Below are 231 nucleotides of genomic sequence, written 5' to 3'. Positions count from 1 at the left end.
TAGTAAAGTGATGAAAACTTGAAAGAATGTCTTTTGAAAAGGATTACATAATACTTGAAATACGATCAACGCAAAACGAGAATGTGAACGAAATTACATGAACGAAAATTAAGACTAACGAAGAACGAAATGAACAGAAAATAAGAAATAAAACGACAGGTGTAACATCAGCGAGAAAGGCAATGAGATAAAAAGCATTGTTAAGAACGGAAATAACGGTGACGTCAAGCC

This window comes from Penaeus monodon, chromosome 34, assembly GCF_015228065.2.
Source record: "Penaeus monodon isolate SGIC_2016 chromosome 34, NSTDA_Pmon_1, whole genome shotgun sequence".
Lineage (NCBI taxonomy): Eukaryota > Metazoa > Arthropoda > Malacostraca > Decapoda > Penaeidae > Penaeus > Penaeus monodon.
This window is presented reverse-complemented; position numbering follows the sequence as displayed.